Here is a 7368-nt window from a genome sequence, read left to right on the forward strand (position 1 = left end):
GTGTCAGTTTGTGTGTCAGGTGGTGTGTGTGAGAGTTTGTGTGTTGTGTTTGTGTGTCAGGTGTGTTTTGTGTGTCAGGTGGAGTTTGTGTGTCAGGTGGAGTTTGTGTGTCAGGTGGAGTTTGTGTGTCAGGTGTTGGATGTCAGTGGGGTTTGTGTGTCAGGTGGTGTTTGTGTGTCAGGTGGAGTTTGTGTGTCAGGTGGAGTTTGTGTGTCAGGTGGAGTTTGTGTGTCAGGTGGTGAGTTTGTGTGTCAGTCAGGGGTGTGTGTTCAGTGGAGTTTGTGTGTCAGGTGGAGTTTGTGTGTCAGGTGGAGTTGTGTCAGGTGGTGTTTGTGTGTCAGGTGGTGGAGTTTGTGTGTCAGGTGGTGTTTGTGTGTCAGGTGGAGTTTGTGTGTCAGGTGGTGGAGTTTGTGTGTCAGGTGGAGTTTGTGTGTCAGGTGGAGTTTGTGTGTCAGGTGGGTGTTTGGAGTGTGGTCAGGTGGGAGTTTGTGTCAGGTGGAGTTGTGTGTCAGTGGAGTTTGTGTGTCAGTGGTGGAGTTTGTGGTGTCAGTTTGTGGTCAGGTGTGTCAGGTGGAGTTTGTGTTGTCAGGTGGAGTTTGTGTGTCAGGTGGTTTGTGTGTCATGTGTGTGGAGTTTGTGTGTTCAGAGTTTGTGTGTCAGGTGGTGGAGTTTGTGTGTCAGGTGGTGTTGTGTGTTCAGGTTGGTGGAGTTTGTGTTGTCAGGTGGAGTTTGTGTGTTGTGTGTCAGTGTGTGGTGTGAGTTTGTGTGTCAGGTGGAGTTTGTGTGTCAGGTGGTGTGATGTTTGTGTGGTCAGGTGGTTTTGTGTGTCAGGTGGAGTTTTGTGTCAGGTGGAGTCAGGTGGTGTGTGTGTCAGGTGGAGTTTGTGTGTCAGGTGGTGTTTGTGGTCAGGGTGGAGTTTGTGTTTGTGTGTGGTGTCAGGTGGTGGTCAGTGGAGTGTGTGGTGTGGTGTTTGTGTCAGGTGGTGGGTGTGAGTTTGTGTGTCAGGTGGAGTTTTTGTGTCAGGTGGTGTTTGTGTTCAGTGGATTTGTGTCAGGTGGTGTTTGTGTGTCAGGTGGTGGTGGTTTGTTTCAGTGGAGTTTGTGTGTCAGGTAGGAGTTGTGTGTCAGTGTTTGTGTGTCAGGTGGTGGAGTTTTGTGTCAGGTGGAGTTTGTGTCAGGTTTTGTGTCAGGTGGATTTGTGTGTCAGGTGGAGTTTGTGTGTCAGGTGTGTGAGTTATTTGTGTGTCAGTGGAGTTGTGTGTCAGGTGAGTTTGTGTGTCAGGTGGTGTTTGTGTGTCAGGTGGTGTTTGTGTGTCAGGTTCCTGTCTCTGTAATCACTGGATTTATCCACATGAAACTCAAACTGACACAAAGTTCAGCCTCTTGTCTGTCAGGAGAAATCAACTCAAGTGACCTGAAGTGAAGCAGGGCGGGGCGGGCTCAGGACTTGGATGGGAGACTGTTGGACATATCAGGAGCCACAGGGGGGCGCCAGTGGTAAAACCTGTTGTTGTTTCTTTAGGCAAGGCACTTCATCCACAATGAATGGTAAGAATGTGATGTGTGTGTGAGTGTGTGTTGGTGGTGAGAGCCCCACAGCCCTGCTCCTGTCAGTCTTTGTCATTCTGTCAGTTTTTTCTTGCTGTACAAATTATGAGTAACTGTATTCAGTTACAGTTACTGTTTCAGTGAGTGGTAGTTGGATTACAGTTACTTTGTTAAAATAAATGGATTTACATGGTGGTATTTTCTGTTTCACATTTAGGCTAAAACCCACGTCTCCTTCCGTACAGCGCAGACACCACCGGTGTCCTGTGCACCTCCAAACAAACTAACCGCCAGGACTAAAACAGGACTAAAACCAGACTAAACTAAGACTAAACCAGGACTAACTAAGACTAAAACCAGGATAAACTAAGACTCAAGGACTCAGGACTAAAACCAGGACTAAACCAGGTCTAGACTAAGGCTAAAACCAGGACTAAACCAGATGTAAAACCAGGACTAAACCAGGTCTAAACTAAGACTAAAACCAGGACTAAACATCTTATTAAGACATTTTATTAAATCTTATTCATGATTTCCTCGTCTTTGCTACTTTACAGTAAACACTTGTTTATTCATGGTGTTTTGGGCTCAACAGACAATTTGAAGAAAACAAACAAGAATTTTCAGGATGTGGTCGCTACGTTCATGTAGTTTAAAAAAACATGACAATATCAAGTAATCCAAAGTATTCAGATTACATTACTCACTTTAAGTAATTTAATAGATTACGTTACAAACTACATTTTGGGGTATGTAATCTGTAATCTGTAGGGGATTACATTAAAAGTCACCTTCCCAACACTGGCTGTGGCTACAGTAGTATGCCCCCCCCTCAGAGTGTGGAGTGAATGAAGAATGCACCAAACTGTAAAGCGACTGAGCGTGTGGAGAAGTGCTGTGTGAGATTAATGCAGTGTTATTAATGCTGAAGTGTTTAGTAAATGTGCTCTGTGGTTTGTAACATGTTCTTGTCTAAACGTGTGGATGAGTGTGATGAGTGCTGCTGTTTGGCTCCGGTGTGCAGCACATTACTCATCTCTATGGCACTTTCCTGTTCAGGTGATACTCACACCAGAAGAGTGCAAAAGTCATGTGTTTGATCCAGAACAAACTTGACTTTTTTGGTTATTTGGGATCATTTTCTCACTGCACATTTGCCAAGTGGACTCTGAACAGTAAAAATGCATGTGGATGATACAGTGGCGGCCTTCAGTAGTGCTCCGTCTGAAACAATCCACTCCTCAAGAACTATTTCATGGTTATCAAAGCATCTTATTCTACATAAACACTGAATAAAGAGCCTTGGAGATTCTGTACATGGAGAAGTGAGGAGAGAGGGCGCTAAACCAGGACTAAACCAGGACTCAACCAGGACTAAACCAGAACTAAACCAGAACTAAACCAGAACCTAAATGTTTCTTCAGAAGAGCACTGCTGAGTCCCCAAACAAACAGAAAACTGAGTCAAAGATGGAAAAGTCTCAAAGTCTTTTCTTCCTTTATTAAAGTAAAAGATCAAAAACAAAAACAAAAAATCACTTTTCTACAGATGTAAACTTGTTCTTGTGCTCAGATACATTCACAACACAAATCAGAACAATAATGACACAGGAGAAACATGAAACACATTTCAGTTCAGAATAGAATAATCCCGGGTTTATGTCGTCATATTTATGCTTCTGATTCATCACAGTGACAGAAATTACAATTACAAAACACTCACAATTTAAATTTCATCAAAAATCATTCAATAAAATCCATGTTACAAACCAAACAGATCACAAAGTCACACAGACACAAGCTTAAACGTGAATTGTGTCACTTTTTTGTTGGAGGATCTGTCAAATGATTTTCTTCAGGGAGATGTTATTGTTTTGTCTGGAATGTTCCACAGTATGGCATTAAACCTTTCTGTCTTCATGGAGACCAAACCAGACCAGGTTACAGGTCAGATCTGTGGAGAGGCGACCCCGCTCACACTCACACTGTCTGTTTTTTTAGAGGTGTTTTTGAGCTCTAAAACCATGTGTCATTGAATCAATGTAAAGTAGATCTGTTTAATGTCACACTGTGGAACATTCCAGGCAGAGCAGTGACATCTCCATAGAAACAAGCAGGTGACAAACCCCCAACCAAAAAGTTACACCTTTAAAGTGTTGATGACAGGTTTAATTTGTCATTTCACTAAAACACAGTTAACGTCATAGATTTGATTTGTAGATTTTTTTTTTTGTGTGTGACATACATAGAGGTAATTCCATAACTGTTACCTAGCAACCATCATGTAAACAAAGGCCCAAACGTGTCTAAATTACACAACAGTTCTGGTTAGACTAATACAAATACATGACAACAGTTGAATTGAGTTAAATGAAGGTTTAAAGTGTCAGAAAAGTCCTTCCTTGTGTAAACTGCCTCTGGATTTGGAGTTTTTGGTGTTGGTGACATAAACAGAGGGATTCTGTTTTAACACTCACATAGACTTCCTGTACTTTTGTACTTCAATTCTCAATTTTATTCCTGACACTTAAAATGATGATCCACATTTAGCTCAGGTTCTATCCACCAAACCAAGTCAGGATGAGAAAAAGATGAAAACCTGTCATATGTGCACTTGAACTTGGACTATTTTTACAGTTTACAGTCAGAGATATACACAGGAAATACACAAATGAACACAGTGACTTTAGTTTGAAAGTCCCAGAGACTGAGAGAGATCAGAGTCTCCAGAGGGACATGATCTTCTTCTGTCTGAGGAGCTGAGTGTGTTTGTGATGTTTTAAAATGTGTCTGACCACAGCACAAGTAACAAGAGCAGATCACTTTTCAACGTGTCCAACACACACACATCCACCATTCTGAAGATCTGGAACATTTACAACATTGGACGAAATCTAATTGTAAACTTCTGAAGCTCAAATAGGAAAAAAATATAAGTTTCTGAATAGAGAATATTTACACATTTAGAGTATTTCAGTTAAAAAAATCACACAAAAATATATTCTGATCATTTGGATTGAAGAACTGTGCTTTCTGTTTGATCCAGCTTTTTCTGTTCCGATACCGATTTTCAATACTGTGGCTTTAAGTATCTGCTGATCCTTGATATGAACCGATACCAGAACAGAGACTGAAACATTTATTTCCTTTAAACAAAAATAAAATAAGACAAAATAGACAAGACAGAATGTTGCATGTGTCTGTTTTTTATCTCTGTATCAATAAAGTTCAAACATTTGGAGTTTTTCTGGGACGACCACGACCAGGAAACATCTTATGACATCAGTTTATATGTACAACCAGGATATCGGCAGAAGTGATATTTGGAAGCCGATATCCAATACCAGTATGGGATCAGTGTTTGAGAAAAGAACTCGGTGTAAATGTGCAGGTTTGTGAGTTCAACATGTGAATGAAACAAAACACAACTCCAGGTGTGTTACATTCAAACTGAGAAATATGTTAATGTGGCCCTTTAAACTCTGACTGAATCTGACCTGAGTCGTGGGTGAGTCGAGTCGTGCTCCTCTGGGTCCTAGTGCTGCTCCAAAGCTCCTGGAGAACCACCTTTTCCTCTCCTCACTGTGGGCCTGAGGTCACACACACACGCACCTCTGACCTTTTACCATCTTTACATTCTCCTATGTCAAAATAAGGAAACATTTTCTCTCTGAAGCTCCCTGTGTACGTGTACAGGTGGGTCATGTGATCAGCGTCGTAGAAGGACACTTTCCCTCCGTCATAGTCCAGTTTGACCCTGATCTTCTCTGGAGGCTTCTGCACTGTCACTGGTTTACCACAGCACTTGTGTATTCATCATCTTTGTGCCACAAACACCAGACTCCATATTCAGGTGTAACAAATATCTTTCCTTTTCTGTCGATTGACTCTTTGGCGACTCCGATGGTCCATCTCGGATGGTCTCCCACCTCCACGTCCCACTGGTGTGTCCCTGAGCTGAAGCCCTCTGAGCCCAGACAATGGGATATTTACTGAATCTCTCTGGATTGTCTGGGAGCTGCTGACACGTGTCTGCTTTTGTCACCCCTCTGAGGTCCTCAGACAGATGGAGCCATATTCCTGCTGTGTTTGGGTCCAGAATGACTGGACTGAACTGCACCTCCTCTTTTGTCCTCAGGTTGCTCCAGACTCTGTAGCCCAGGTTGCCCAGGACTTTGGCCTGGTTCAGGAGCAGTCCTGTGTGGGTCTGAGGCAGAGGCTCGGGGCTGGAGCTCAGAGGGCGGTGGGTGTGGTTCTTTAGCTGTTTCTCCAGCTCCTGGATGCTGCTGTTCAGAGAGGACAGTGTCTCTCTGAGTTTGTGGAGCTGTGGGCCCATAGTCTGGGCCTGTCTCTTCTGCTCCTCTCTCAGAGTGGACACAGCTCTGTCCTGCTCCTCCTGTAGGTGGCGCCGGATCCTCTCAAACACAGCAGTGATCTGACGCTCACAGTGCACCGCCTGCTCCTCTGAGTGTTGCTGTATTTTCTCGTAGGTGTTCTCCAGTTGTTTCCAGCTCTGTCTCTGCTCTTTCAGAGTCTGTATCTTGGATTGGATTTGTTCCGTCAGCCTTTTCTCCGCCTCCTCTCCACTCACCACCGTGTGCTCCTTGTGTTCAGAAAACTCACAGAGGGAACAGACGCCCCGAGCCTCGTCCAGGCAGAAGAGAGGGGGCACCAGCGGGTGCAAGAGGGCACACCGACCACTGCTGCTCCTGCCCCCTCTGCCCCTCCTCTCTCTGTTTCCTCTGTGTCGGTGCTGTGGGCTCCTCTTGTGACTCCTGCTTCTGTCTCAGAGAGTCACTCATTTGTTTTAGAGCAAAGTTCACTCCTGGTTCGTCTTTAGAAGACTTCCTCCTGCACACAGGGCAGCTCCTGTTCTTCTGTTGGGTCCAGGTCTCCTGGAGGCAGGTCCTGCAGAAGTTGTGGTGACAGCCCAGAGACACAGGCTCAGAGAAGGTGTCCAGACAAATGGAACAGGTCAGGAAGTGTTTAAAGTCTGCCTCTGCCATCTTAGAGTCAGAACCTCTCAGGACAAGTGTAAAGAAATCCTTCTGTGGACGTGTTTGAGTCTGGTCACGTCTGCGTGTGAGTCTGAAAATACTTTCTGTTTCTCTGAACTTCCTGTTAAACCGGTCTCAGAGTCATGTGACTGCAGCAGCCAATGGCGTGGCTCAGAACTGGTTTATGTTTGTATTAAAGTCCAGAGGAGTTTTCTAGTGTCAGAGATAACTCTAACCAACATGTATTTTATTCACTAACACTGAATGACTTTGATTATTAGACCCACACTGGCCTTTGAAAACTCTTTGACTTGTAGAAGAAACATGTCAAATGTCACTGTGATTGAGCCTGTTTCTGTGTTTGATCCAGATTTTCCTTTTTATTGCTGTTTTTTATATAGTTTTACTCTCTGCGCTTCGATCCTTATTGGTAAATGACTGATGTATATTATATGTATCCTGTGTGTAGCTCAGGTCTTTAATTATGTAATAATGGAAATATTTTCCTGGGATTATCTTGCATTATGGTGATAGTTTCAGTATTATAGTTTATTTCACTATATCTCTGTGGCTTCTCTTCACCTCTCTTCAAAACGTGTTTTCCTGGCAGGTCTAGGAGTGTGATGTGTTTCAATAAGAGGAGGAGAGTGCAGCTTTGAGTGTAAATGGGAGGATATTTTAATGGATTTGAACAGTTTGGAACCTGCTCGGGGACTGCAGACGGACACGAGCTTCAGCTCAGTCTGGTCTAAAGTGTCTCTTCTTTTATGACATTAAAGTGTGAGCACAAGGTCCCTGTTATTATAAAACACTACACTAAACTGA

The 7368-nt window shown here is 43.6% G+C and overlaps 1 pseudogene; it reads right to left on the reverse strand.

The window, feature by feature from the left end:
• Positions 1–3045: 3045 nt before the first annotated feature.
• Positions 3046–6552, reverse strand: LOC129410133 (zinc-binding protein A33-like; annotated as a pseudogene).
• Positions 6553–7368: the final 816 nt, after the last annotated feature.

This window comes from Boleophthalmus pectinirostris, unplaced genomic scaffold, assembly GCF_026225935.1.
Source record: "Boleophthalmus pectinirostris isolate CB_2022bp ecotype Guang Dong unplaced genomic scaffold, ASM2622593v1 HiC_scaffold_21, whole genome shotgun sequence".
In the NCBI taxonomy this organism is placed as follows: domain Eukaryota; kingdom Metazoa; phylum Chordata; class Actinopteri; order Gobiiformes; family Gobiidae; genus Boleophthalmus; species Boleophthalmus pectinirostris.